This window comes from Stegostoma tigrinum, chromosome 11, assembly GCF_030684315.1.
Source record: "Stegostoma tigrinum isolate sSteTig4 chromosome 11, sSteTig4.hap1, whole genome shotgun sequence".
Taxonomy (NCBI): domain Eukaryota; kingdom Metazoa; phylum Chordata; class Chondrichthyes; order Orectolobiformes; family Stegostomatidae; genus Stegostoma; species Stegostoma tigrinum.
The window spans coordinates 82169408-82183306 of NC_081364.1; positions in this window are offsets into that span (position 1 = coordinate 82169408).

Consider the following 13899-nt stretch of genomic DNA (forward strand, 5'->3'; position numbering starts at 1 on the left):
CCCAATAAAGCCACTGAATTGTACAAACTGTCATGAAGAAGGCATGTGCCATCGGACAGTGAGAGGTTTGAAATGGATTTTAGTCTTGACCAACAATGCTCATTCTGAGAATGGGTCTCAGATATAATGGTTTTCAGTTATTGAGTTTACCTAATTTGGTATAACTCCAAGATTTTCTCTTGTGTTTTGTAATACGTTCTGAATCCTTGCAATATATTCGTTCTGTTCCTCCCAGCCATTGATATTTCCATATCCAGGAAGCAGTTGGACCTGTGCACAATTAATATGATGAAAACACGTGTGAATAATAATGTGCTTTCCCTCTGCTTTTTCAGTGCTCATACTTCCGGCCGATGCCATCCTGTATTACGCAATGAACAAGAAAGTGAATCATGACTTCATCCTGAGATTCACCGAAAGAAGATCTTCATGTCTATGCAAGTTTTAGCTGTAAGGAACATAATGTTTCATGGGACTCTATTGGATCTAAAATCTCTGCTCAGTATCAAAAACCCTGCAATATATGAATAAATTACTTTGGCAGTGTTCTACTTTAAATTATTGGACAATTTGGAGAGAGTGACTTGACTTCAGACAATTGCTTAACATTAACTTTTGAGTCCAGTGCTTGTTTGTCCTTTTCAAACATCTTGCACATCGGCTATTTTTTCTGGAATGCTGGAGAATTGAACCCTGCCACCGGTCTTCTATGAACATCACAGTCATGTATCAATTGGTTGGATGAGAAAAAGAATCTTCTATTTATCAATCTTGTTGACCAATTGTGATTGAATTTGCCTGGGTTCCTCAATGGTTGTTTGGTTAAAAAGCAAACCAGCCATTTGTTCAGCCAATGGCAGGATGATGAATACTTCAACTGAAGTGTTTGGTTTGGCCTTTAAACTCTTCAGCACTCCATTCCTGCCTTCAATATTTTTATTTCTCCAGTGGTTTAAACTAATTTGGACAGAATGCCATTGACATGCCTTCAACAAAGGGTAACTACAAGAAATAATAGAGTTGTTTATTACTGCCAGTCATATTGCACTTGTTTGAGACCTTAACTGTTTTTTACTTAATGTTCAATTTTACAACAATTTAACATAAAATTATTGTGCCATAGTGGGACATATGAGTGAGACTGTGTGAGTGAGAGTCAGAGTAAGCCATGTGTGAGTGAGACTGTGAGTGTGTGTAAGAGTGAGACTGTGAAGTTAGAGTAAGACTGTATGTGTGAGTGAGACTGAATGACAGTCAGTGTGAGACTGTGTGAGTGATGCTGAGAGTTTGTGTGAGTGGATGTGAGAGAGTGGGACTGTACGAAGTCAGAGTGAGACTGTGAGTGAGACCATATGTGTGAGTGAGACTGTGAGAGAGAGAGTCAGAGTTAGATTGAGAGAGAGAGACCAGGGATTTGTATGTGAATGAAACCGTGCATTTGTGAGAGTGAGACCATATGTATGACTAAGAACATGTGTGAGTGAGAGAGTCTGAGTGGGACTGTGTGTGAGTGGGTCTGTGGGTGAGTGAGTGAGTCTGTGTGTCAGTGAGTCAGAGTGAGACTGAGAGAGAGAGAGAGAGTAGGAATTTGTATGTGAATGAGACCATGCATTTGTGAGAGTGAAAACATGTGTGTGACTAAGAACATGTGTGCGAGTGAGAGAGTCTGAGTGGGCCCGTGTGTGAGTGGGCCCGTGTGTGAGTGAGTCAGAGTGAGACTGAGAGAGAAAGAGTAGGAATTTGTATGTGAATGAGACCGTGCATTTGTGAGAGTGAGGCCATGTGTGTGAATAAGAATGTGTGTGTGAGAGAGAGACTGAGAGAGACTGTGTGTGAGTGAGTGTGTGTTAGTGAGACTGCGAGTGATCCGATGTGAGTGTGACTGTGAGTGAGAGTTTGAGTGACACAGTGAGATTAATTGAGAATGTATGATTGAGTGTGAGACTGAATATTAGTCAGACTGAATAAGATTGTGTGAGAATGTATGAGTGAGAGAGCATGTGTAATTGAGTGAGTTTGAACAAGACCATGTGTGATTGAGACTGTGAACTCAGAGTGAGATTGTGTATGAGTGAGGCTATGTGAATGTGAGAGGCAAGGTGTGTGAGAGTGAAATCGTGGGAAGTCAGAGTGATACTGTGTGTTTGAACCTCCAAGTAAGACCGTGTGAGGGTGAGACGATGTACGGGTGAGACTGCATGCGAGTGAGACAGCGTTATGAGTGAGACTGTGTGCGAGTGAGATTATGTACAGGTGAGATTGCGTGCGAGTGAGACTGTGCGCAGGTGAGACTCTGTGTGAGTGAGTCTTTGTGTGGGTGAGACTGTGCACTCAAATGAGACTGGCTAAGAGTGTCAGAGACAGCCTGTGTGAGTGAGACTGAGTTGGTGCTTGAGAGTCAAAATTGGGCATGTGTGTTATTGAGCCTGAGTTTGTGCGTGTGACACAATGTGAGTGTCTGTGTGGGAGGGAGTCAAACTACGTGTATGAGACTGTGTGAAGTGAGAATGAGACTGTATGTGTGAGACTGAGACCATTTGTGTGAGTGAAAAAGTCAGAGTGAGACTGTGTATGTGTGTGACTGAAGCTGCAAAGTCAGCGTGATACTGTATGAGAGAGAGTGTGTGAGATTAGGTTGGATTCCCTACAGTGTGGAAACAGGACCTTTGACCCCACAAGTCCACACTGCCCCTTGAAGCATCCCACCCAGACCCATCCCGCTACAACCCACACACCCCCGAACACTACGGGCAATTTAGCGTGGCCGATGCACCTCGCCTGCACATTTTTGGACTGTGGGAGGAAACCGGAGCACCCAGAGGAAACCCACGCAGACATGGGGAGAATGTACAAACTCCACACAGACACTCACCGGAGGCTGAAATCGAACCCGGGTCCCTGGCGCTGTGAGGCTGCAGTGCTAACCACTGAGACACCGTGCCACCCTTGAGATTGTGCTTGTGATACTGTGTGAGACTGAGTGTGAATAAGACTGTTTGAGAGTGTGAGGGAAGGGAGTCAGTCCATGTGTGTGAATGAGTCCATATTTGTGAGTGAAACTGAGTGTGAGTGAGGTTGCGTGAAGTGTGAGTCAGACTGACTGAGTGTGTGTGAGTGACTATAACAGGCTGAGTGAGACTATGTGTGTAAGTGTGAGACTGAATGAAACTGTCAGAGTGTAAGAGTGAGAGAGTGTGTGTATGAGAGGATATATCTGTAAAGTGCAAGCCATCTCAGGGGAAAAAAAAACTAACAAACTAACCATTTATCCAGACCGTTAGGTGGGATGATGAGTACTTCAGCTGGCCTGTTTGGCTCGGCCTTTAAAGTCTCCAGCCAACCTTTTGTTTCCAGAGGCTTTAACTAATTCTGCATTAAAAACCCATTGATATGTTTTTAACTGACTGCAACTGCAAGAAGTAACAGCATTGTTTATTATTGCCAGTGGTATTGCACTTGTTTGAGACTTTAATTCGTGCTCAGCTTTATAATGAATTTATTTTGAATGGTTATGTTGTGAGATGCGCGCGCGTGTGTAAGAGAATATATATTTGTAAAGTGCCAACCATTTTGGGGATAAAAGGTATTTAAAAGATGCACAGGGGACCAGATCACCTCAGACATGAATACTGTAATACACTTGTGTTCCCAGTTTATCTGCTTATGTTCCATTACTCAGACCTGTCATTGTTTCAAGTGGGTCTCATTGGTTAACAGCCTAATCTGACACTCATTCATTGACCTTTTTATCTTCATGCAATCACATCTCACGTGCAGAACAGTGTTGGTTATGTATATTCACTTTTCAAATGGATCCAAAACAAAAATCCATTCAAAGTAGCAAAATATCAGGAATTTTTAACAGTATTTGAGTCTCTGTCAAATTCACATTTGCACGATGTATAAATTAACGCCAGGAACAACAAGCACTTGAACATTTCTGGCATTCCTTTCTTCCACAGGCAATGTTCGAGCCTCCTTCCCAATGTGAATCAATGAGCTCTGGTGAGGAAGGGCGTTAGAGAGCTCACCGCCCTGATTTTTGAGACGTCGTATGTATTTTATTTCCTTCTCCTCCTGTAAATCGCTTGGTGCTCGACATAGGATTCACTAATTAGACATTTACACATAACCACTTTAAAATTAAAATGGTTCAACATCGAGGCTATCCCAACAATACCAGCCACAGATAGAAGAGAAAATCATCTGAGTTCTTTGTCTAAGTTTGTTTCTAAAAATAGTGTTCAATAAATGTTTTCAATGTTCTTACATTTGTTTTAAATTAAAAAACTTAAATTGCAATCTTTTGTTTCATTCTTTTGAAGTAGAAGACAAATTCTGGGCTGAGGGAGTATACTTCATATCTAATTAGTGCTGCCTCACTAAATATAACCTCCTATCAGCAATTTGTGTTGAGAGCTCACCTCCACGAACCATGTATCAGGGGCAATTGACAGTCATAATCCTAGAGAGCAAGGCAGGTACCTTGGCACCACACAGGAAATCTCTATTTGTGGGGTGGGGGGGCAGCTGATGGAGAAACTGGTTGAACAAATAATGGCTCTGACAGGATTGGAAGAGTTTGTTTGCAATATGTGGGAAAGGTGCCTCCATTAAAAATGGCCTCTGATATCCGTCTACTCACTTGCATCACTGACCCCATGCCATTTGTAAAATGCAAGCTTTAGTGCAAAGGTCACATTGGCCTTGATGCACTTTCAAATAATTTCTGTGCAAGACTGTTGAATAATGGTGTTTGCAGTGACTGTCACATCAGTGCTGTGGGGCAACTCGTGCTGGCACAAGCATTGGTGGTACAGATAGAAGAGTTAGCTCCAGGAATAGTGGCTGTACTGTTATAGTTTTCCTCATCTTTGGATTCTGGGGAAGTATCTGGAAAACTGCCAATGTGACACCCCTATTCAAAAAGAGAGGAAGGCAAAAGGCAGGTAACTTTAGGCCAAACATTTATTGTTGAAAAGGTGTTGGGATCAATCATTAAGGAAATAATAACAGTGCATTTGGAAAGCAATAATCTAATTAAACAGAGTCATCATGACTCCATGAAAGAGAAATCATGTCTGACTATTAGTTTTTTGAAGAATGCTGAACCAGAGCAGTTCGGGAGGAACCAGTACATGTGTTGTATTTGGACTTTGAGTATGTGTTCAACAAGGTGCCTCACAAAAGGTTCAGCCTTACGATAAAAACCATGGTGTTGGAGGTGGTAAGTTGACATGGATGGAGAATTGGCTAACAGCCAGGAAGCAGTGAGCAGGGATTAGAGGTACTTTTCCAACTTGGTGACCAGTGGAGTTTCACAGGGATCAGTACTGGGACGGCAACTGTTTACAACAAATATAAATAACTTGGGTCAATAGAGTGTAAGCACCTGGGCCAAATTTGCAGAAAACATAAAAATAAGTAGAAAGGCGGGTTGTGAGAGAGATACAAACAGTTCACAATGAAATATTGCTATTTGAGTAGACGAAAAGCAAATGGATTATAATGTGGGAAAGTGCAAATTTGGTATATTTGGAAAGACGAATAAAGGAGTTGTTTTATTCAAATGAAAAAAAAAGCAGAAATCTGCAACAAAGCTAATTGAGTTCCTTGTGCACAAAACACAGGAAGCTAGCACACAGATGCAGCAGGTAAACATGAAGACGAATCGAATATTGGCCCTTACGTTAAGGGGTTGGAATGTAAGACGAGGGAAGTGTGCTGGTGGGACACATTTGGACTATGTCAGCAGTTTTTCCTCCCTTATTTAAAGGATATCATTTTACTGGAGGCAGCACTAAGAACGGTCACTAGATGATCTCCAATGTGTTGGGATGACCTTATGAGCAAAGGCTAAACAGATTGGGACACGACTGTCTGGAATTTAAAAAAAACCGAGGATGTGATTTTGTTAGAACATAGAACATAGAACAGTACAGCACAGAACAGGCCCTTCAGCCCACAATGTTGTGCCGACCATTGATCCTCATGTATGCACCCTCAAATTTCTGTGACCAGATGCATGTCCAGCAGTCTCTTAAATGACCCCAATGACCTTGCTTCCACAACCGCTGCTGGCAAAACATTCCATGCTCTCACAACTCTCTGTGTAAAGAACCCGCCTCTGACATCCCCTCGATACTTTCCACCAACCAGCTTAAAACTATGACCCCTCGTGCTAGCCATTTCAGCCCTGGGAAATAGTCTCTGGCTATCAACTCGACCTATGCCTCTCATTAGCTTGTATACCTCAATTAGGTCCCCTCTCCTCCTCCTTTTCTCCAATGAAAAGAGACCGAACTCAGTCAACCTCTCTTCATAAGATAAGCCCTCCAGTCCAGGCAGCATCCTGGTACACCTCCTCTGCACCCTCTCCAAAGCATCCACATCTTTCCTATAATAGGGCGACCAGAACTGGACGCAGTATTCCAAGTGCGGTCTAACCAAAGTTTTATAGAGCTGCAACAAGATCTCACGACTCTTAAACTCAATCCCCCTGTTAATGAAAGCCAAAACACCATATGCTTTCTTAACAACCCTGTCCACTTGGGTGGCCATTTTAAGGGATCTATGTTTCTGCACACCAAGATCCCTCTGTTCCTCCACACTGCCAAGAATCCTATCCTTAATACTGTACTCAGCTTTCAAATTCGACCTTCCAAAATGCATCACCTCGCATTTATCCAGGTTGACCTCCATCTGCCACCTCTCAGCCCATCTCTGCATCCTGTCAATATCCCGCTGCAGCCTACAACAGCCCTCTATACTGTCAACGACACCTCCGACCTTTGTGTCGTCTGCAAACTTGCTGACCCAGTTGAATTGTACAGGATTCTTAAGAGGCTTGACAGGGCGAATGTTGAAAGGATATTCCCTTCATGGGAGACTATATGACCAGAGGGCGTAGTCCCCAAATATAAGGTGCCATGTTAGAAATGAATCTGAGAAGTAGCTTTAAATGCCAAGTACTGGGCCATTTTAGGTCCAGAAGTACCCAGGTTAAGATTCTTAAGTACAAAGTCTTGGTCAGGAAGACAATTAGAAAAATAAAGAAAGAAAAGTTCCAGGATTATAGATCAGAGGAATAAGTGAGAACAGTAAATTTTTAAAAATCACCATGATAGATCATAGGAATAAATTTTAAAATATAAATGTAAAGTTAGAATGTCAGTCGTTTTATCCCAGTTCGCGCTGGCACCAAGCCTCCAGTTTGAGTTTTGACACCTGACCATGCCAGGCTTCACTTTGAGCCTCTCGAGGCCGGGAGACTGCTCTGGAATCACATCAAGGCCAGAAGACCACGCTGAGGGCATGTCAGCCGACAGATCAGCTTGCCAGACCCACACTGAGGCCTGACCTTCAGGACATTACTGAGAAGAAAGAAGCAAAAAAAGGAGGGAAGAAACAGAAAAGAAATGGACAGAGTGGACAGGTCCTACTCCTCAGCCTAAGACTGAGGTGAGGAGGACTTTGGTCTCTGGTACTCATGGAGTCATTGAGCTGTACAGCACTGAAACAGACCGTTTGGTCCAATTGTCCATGCCAACCAAATATCCTGAACTGATCGAGTCCGATTTGTCAGCATTTGGCCCATATGCCTCTAAACCTCCCTATTTATATACCCATCCAGATTTCTTTTAACTGTCATTGTACCCACTTCCACCACTTCCTCTGGCAGCTTGTTCAATATATGCAACACCCTCTGCGTGAAAACATTACCCCTTAGGTCTTTTTCAAATCTTTTTCCTCTCACCCTAAACTTTTGTGCTGTAGTTTTCAACTGCCCTCCCCTGGGAAAAAAGACCTTGGCTATTCACCCTCCCCATGTCTATCATGATTTTTAAAAAATCTCTCCCCTCAGTCTTTGACATTCCATGGAAAATAGCCCGAGCCCCTCCTGATAGCTCAAACCCTCCAAACCTGGCAATATCCTTGTAATGAATCCTCGTAATGACAGGAATATGAATTGTGTCAAGTTTCACATCTTTCCTATAGCAGAGAGACCAGAATTGGATGCAGTATTCCAAAAGTAGGCTAACCAATGTTCTGTACAGCTACAACATGACCTTGCAACTCCTCTGCTCAATGCACTGAGCAATAAAGGCAAGCACACCAAAAACCCTCTTCACTATCCTATCTACCTGCAACTGCACTTTCAAAGAACAATGCACCTGCACCCCAATGTCTCTTTGTTCTGCAACACTCCCCAGGATCTTACTGTTAAGTTTATAAGCCCTGCTGTAATTTGACTTTCCAAAATGCAGACCCTCACCTTTCTCTAAATTAAACTCCATTTGCCACTCCTTGGCCCACTGGCCCAGCTGATCAATGTCCTGTTGTACTCTCAGGTAACCTTCTTCGCTGTCCACTACACCTCCAATTTCGGTGCCGTCCACATTTCTACTATCCATACTTCCTCTGTTCACATCCAAACCATTTACATAAATGACAGAAAGCAGTGGAGCCAGCATTCATCCTTGTAGCACACCACTGGTCACAGGCCTTCAGTCCGAAAAGGAACCTTCTATCACCCTCTGTCTCCTACTTTTGAGCCAATTTTGTGCCCAACTGGCTAGCTGTCCCCGTTTTCCATGTAATCAAATGTTGCTTAGCAGTCTACCCATGCAGTACCTTGTTGAATGCCTGACAAGTTCATATAAACAACATCCACTGCTCCACCTTCAACAATCTTCTTCATTACTTCTTTAAAAAATACTCAAACAAGTTCGTGAGAGACAATTCTGCATGCACAAAGCCATGTTCACCATCTGTAGTCGGTGGTTGCCTTTCCAAATACCTGTAAATCCTGTGTCTCAGGATCCCTTCTAACAACTTATCCACCACTGGAGTCAGGCTCACTAGTCTATAGTTCCCTGGCTTTTTCTTACCACCTTTCTGAAATAATGGCACCGCGTTAGACAACCCCCAGTCTGCTGGCACCTTGCACATGGTTTTTAATGATACAAATACCTCAGCAAAGGGCCCAGTAATTTACCCGAGCTTCCCACAAAGCTCTGGGTTACACCTGATCAGGTCCCAGGGACTTATCCACCTTTATGTATTTTAAAACCTCCAGCACTTCCTCTGTAATATGGACTGTTTTCAGGACATCACTATTTATTTCCCCAGGTTCCCAAGCTTCCATGTCTTTCTCCAGGGGAAATACTGATGTGAAACATTCATTTAGTATCTCACCCATCTCCTGCGGTTTCACACACAGACGGCCTTTTTGATCTTTAAAGGGCTCTACTCTCTCCCTCATTACTGTTTTGCCCTTATTATTGTTATAGAATCTCTTTGGATGCTCCTTAACTGTACTTGCCAAAGCTATTTCATGTCCCTTTTATGCACGCTTGATTTCGCTCCTAAATATACACTTATTGTCCTTATGCTCGTCCAGGGATTCACTCAATCCCAGCTGTAACAACACAGCATATGCTTCGTTTTTCTTAACCAGACCCTCACTTTCTCTATTTTCAGCATTCCCGGCACCTACCAGCCCTGCCCTTCACATTACCGTCAACAAACTGTCTCTGGACTCTCCTTATCTCTTTTTGAAAGGAGTCCTGATTCCCAATCTTTACCTGCAAATAATCTCTCCTAGTCAGATTTTGAAAGTAATAATGTGGAAGAAACTGTGGATGCTCTAAATTGGAAACAAAAGCTGAAATTGCTGGAAAAGTCTGGCAGAATCTGTGGAGAGAAATCAATGTTTGCGTTTTAGGTCGATTGACACTCCCTCAGAGCTTAGGAAGGGTCACTCGACCTGAAACATAGAACATAGAAAAGTACAGCACAGTGCAGGCCCTTCGGCCCACAATGTTGTGCCGTGGAGTAATCCTAATCCAAAAACAAAATAACCTAACCTGCCTTCCCCTCAATTCACTGCTGTCCATGTGCATGTCCAGCAGTTGCTTAAATGTCACTAATGAGCGTCTGATTTCTCTCAACAGATGCAGTAACACCCGCTGAGCTTTACCAGCAATTGCTGTTTTCGTAACTTTTGGAAGTTCCTGCCTAATACCATGAAAATTATTTTTTTTTTCAATTTAAGTTTTTGATCAGTCTGTCCTTTTCCATAACTATTTTAAAACTGGTAGAATTACGATCACTTGCCCCAAAGTACTCCCTTCCTGTCACCTCAATCATTTGCCTGCCTTATTCCTAACAGGTCAAGTTTTGCTCCTTCTCTTGTACGTACATCCACAGACTGAATAAGAAAGTTTTCTTTCACACACTGAAAAAATTCCTTCCCATCCCACCTCTTAACACTATGCCAGGCCCAGTCTATGTTTGGAAAGTTAAAATCCCCAACCATTACAACCTTGTTATTCTCACAGACATCTGAGATCTCCTCACTTTTTCATCTCAATTTCCCATTGACTACTGAGGGTGCCTTTTGTACAATCCCAACAAGACGGTCATCCCTTTCTTATTTCATAGTTCAACGCAAATAATTTCCTTGGGCAAACTCCCAGGAATCCTCCCTAAGTACTCGCTAAGTACAGCCATAATGTTATCCCAAACAAAAATCACCACTCCCCCTCCTCTCTTTCCTCCCCTTAAGTCCCTCATATCATCCACAAACAAAGCTGTTTAATCCTGGTGTCAAATTTAAGTCCTTTAAGAAATTTCCAATAAGTGTTGATATTTAACCCCAATCCCGAGCTCTAACTTTGAGTAATAACCTATTTAATTGTATTTTTCAAAATCTTACTGATGTTTTCTGAAGGCCCAAACACATTATTTGCATGAGGGAAGCAGCAGGGACCTGTGGGGCAATATTTTCACACTGAGGGTGGATCGCATGTGGAATGAACTGCCAGAGGAAGCGGCACATACATGTACAGTTGAATTCTGCTTATTACAAAGTTCAAAAGACATTTGGACAATTACCTAAAAGAGGAAAACTTTACAGGGATATAAAAGCAACTGGGATTAGTCCAGTTTGGGAAACTTGGTCAGCACAGACAAGTTGGACAGAAGGGTCTATTTCTGTGCTGTATGACTCTGAGACTCTAATAAATGGTCATGTTTATATTACTACCCTTCATTATTGGAACTAATGGATATTCCTGCAATCCTTAAGTGGAAATATGAAATGCAAACTTGCTTTCAGTAATGTATGTTTCCCATGGCCTGATATAGATGTTTGCAAAAATCTGAGCTCAGACATCCCCACTAAAAGATTTAACTTGGCTGCAGTGGCAAATGTGATGTGTCTGTTCTGCAGGGAAACCAGCTAATTGCTTAAGTTGTGAAGGTGACCCATGGCAGCTGATATGGGGGATTTTCTCAATAATTCCAACATGGGTGTATTTGTATAATCTCCGCTGCATCATGTTTGGCAGTCATCAGCACAGTTTCAGAACACAAATGGCAGGTACATGAAGGCAAATTATGGTATTTGTCAAATCAGATGATCGCAATATGTTTGATAAAGCTACCCACCCAGTTCCTGTTCATTACTGAATTCCTCAGCAAGGCTCCCTGTCCATACAACCTTAATATTTTCTGCAAAGTAGAAATTATTCTTCAACGTTAGCAGTTGAATTGTGCTCTTTATAACTTCTGCACACTGAGCTCTGTTTAGAGCATTAGCTACCCCCTGGTGATGAAGCTTTGGTCACAAGGTCTTTATCAAAATGATGTTTGATGCTCATTGCTTACATCTTGTTCCCTTTTCTTAAAACAAAAGCTGCATGTTCATTTTTGCAGAGACTGAGCTGAGGTGGGTCAGCTGTTTATTGGAAAATGCATCTAGGACCAAAGCAGGTCGAAGGATTGCATCCTGAAATGTTAGCTTTGTCTCTTCACAGATGTTGCCTGAGTATTTCCAGCACTTTCTGTTTTCCCCAACTTCCCCACATTCTGATGTCCTGCATCTGTAGTATTTTGCTTAATTACATTTAGGTTGAGTTGGCCTGTGAAAGGCCTGAGTAATTTTTTTTTGCATATTACAAAAAAAAACTGTCCCAGCAATATCAAACGGCTTGGAAAACATCAGCCTTTCAACAGCCGACCCTTAACTATTGAAACAGCCATTCCTCATCCCTGTTAAATTTCTGTTGGAATATGCGATTTGCAGCAAGCAGAATATTCAGTTCTTCGTACGGGGTTGGTTTGGCCTCTATAGTGATTAGGTGTAGTGAATGAATGGAGAACTGAAAACCAAAAAATAATTTGGAAGAGGATCGCATTGTAGCAGCATGTATTGTCCATTTCTGCAGAGGCAGCTGAAACAGTTGGAACAGCAAACAACATATTTTCTGAGAAAAGCTTGAAACATAACTAAGATTCAATGCAGCTAAGGCAGGTTGCACATGGTTTGTATCTGTCCTGTCCACAGTTCGTTGCCATTGAAATACACTGCATGGGAAAAAAAACTAATAGTCCAGTATAATAAAGTGTGAAACTGGATGAACACAGAAGGGCAAGCAGCATCTCAGGAGCACAAAAGCTGATGTTTCGAGCCTTGACCCTTCATCAGAGAGCATCTTCATCTCTGATGAAGGGTCTCGGCCCGAAATGTCAGCTTTTGTGCTCCTGAGATGCTGCTTGGCCTGCTGTGTTCATCCAGCTCCACACTTTGTTATCTTGGATTCTCCAGCATCTGCAGTTCCCATTATCTCTGCAGCATGTTCTAAACAGTTTAGTTTCCTGGATGACCTCCTGACATTTACACCTCCTTGAGGTTTCCCAAATTGATCATGTGGGAATTGTGGTAATGTCGGCTAGACTGAGAACTGGAAATTCATCTTTTCAGATGTTGCCTAGAATGGTGACGAAACGTCTGAAAACTAACCTTCCAGCTCAGCGAGCAAACTCACATCCAGAACTTCAACCTGAGCTACAAATCTTCTTAAAACTCACTGGCACCTATGGGCGCAATACGCTAAAACTGGCCCGAAGATGGGAAACCAGTGCCATCCGACAGAGTGCCACCCGCGAACAGCTGTACTTCCTGCATGAATGCCTAAGGAAACAGGTACTACCTAAATGTCTCAAATACAAACCTCCCCTTAACACCACACGAGACAGAAGAATAGCAGAGCAAAACGGCCGCAGAATGCTTAGAGAAATGATCAATGATGCCCACAACAGACTCCGTAAATACAACCTGGAAATTTCGCACCAAAAAACTTTACTCACTAACGCGACAGACCATGAATGGACAGGCACGGTACCACAACCCAGGGGAGTGGACGACGGTCCGGAAAGCAAGGAGGAAGGTGCTTCGGCGGGCCCAGGAACCGCAACCATCAGGCGGGAAGAGGCAGCTACAGGGGGGCTATAAGAGCTCCTCTGACAAGGGGGATTCGGAGAGGGCCTGCCCGAAGCAGAAGTTAAAGATCTCAAGGGAGAAGGAAAGCAGCACCACACTTCCAGGTGACGGGAGGCGTCCTGAGGCTCCCTCCGGCACCCAGCCACACGCCGTTGGGGCGCTGGAGGGCCCCCCGGAACTTCCAGGCGGGAAGGAGGAAACAGCACGTCCCCAGCCTGACCCAGAGCTGGACTCTCCTGCCTCCGTACCCCCGACGGGGGGATGCCACCCGGAAGGCAGCACGGACGGTTTCCTCAGCCTGGAGAGTGTCCAGCAGTTAGCCCGGGCAATGGGCATGAAGGGACAGATGGAAGGGCTGGACCTTGGACTTGGGGAGGGTATTGCGGTCACTGCCCACAATGGGGGTACGAGTTGCGAGCATTAATGTGCGCAGTGTCAAGACCAGCGCAGGATGTGTATCCACGTTGGCCTACCTGACCACCATCAAGGCGGACCTCCTGTTTCAGCAGGAGTGCGGGATACCGCACCTCGGCAGGTACGGGAAATGGTCCGGCACCTGGAACTGTGGGCCTTCGATCTGGTTGTGGGGTAACGAATGTCGGTCCTCGGGC